This window comes from Penaeus monodon, chromosome 30 (assembly GCF_015228065.2).
Source record: "Penaeus monodon isolate SGIC_2016 chromosome 30, NSTDA_Pmon_1, whole genome shotgun sequence".
NCBI classification, from domain to species: Eukaryota; Metazoa; Arthropoda; class Malacostraca; order Decapoda; family Penaeidae; genus Penaeus; species Penaeus monodon.
The window spans coordinates 23,123,153-23,123,820 of NC_051415.1; positions in this window are offsets into that span (position 1 = coordinate 23,123,153).

Genomic DNA, 668 nt, shown 5'->3' on the forward strand with positions numbered 1-668 from the left:
AGAAACAACGCAGCTAGGATGGACTGTATATCAAAAAGGAATGTCAATGTTCTTTTGGATAGTTAAATTATTCATCCAATAAAAGAATTCTATCAAGTTTATTTCCATAATACTTTTACTTATACAAGAAACAATTCCCTTCTATACCAAGCAAGATTCATAATGTTGGGCTCAACCTTGTAAGTAACATGCTAAGATAATCTAAAAAAAAAATTGCTCAGTATATAACCTGAGTGTTTGTCTAATAGTAGCAGTAGTTTCTAAGCCAGCATTGGCACAGCTTAGTCCATGACTACGACAACATACCAGCAATTTTGAATGGGTTATATGGTCACTGCCACATTAAGCTCTGGCTGGTTATGAGTACAGATTATCTGCTTCCTGCCCAAGGAGTTGGGTTAGCTTTCAAGATTAGATATTTAGTACCAAGTCATACCTGAGGATTTACCACTTTTCTGTATACCAAAAAGGAAAATGACGGACTGTCAAGGACAACAGCATTTTAAAACTATTACATAAAAATGTAACTAGAGTATACAGCGATCTGGATGTGGAGCTATGAGAAGAGACTTATATGTAACATCCTGTTGCAATGTGGTATTACATTTGTAGTATCTGGCACTGTTCCAAGTGCTTAGGTTTATTTCAAGGTTAACCTTTTCAAGAAC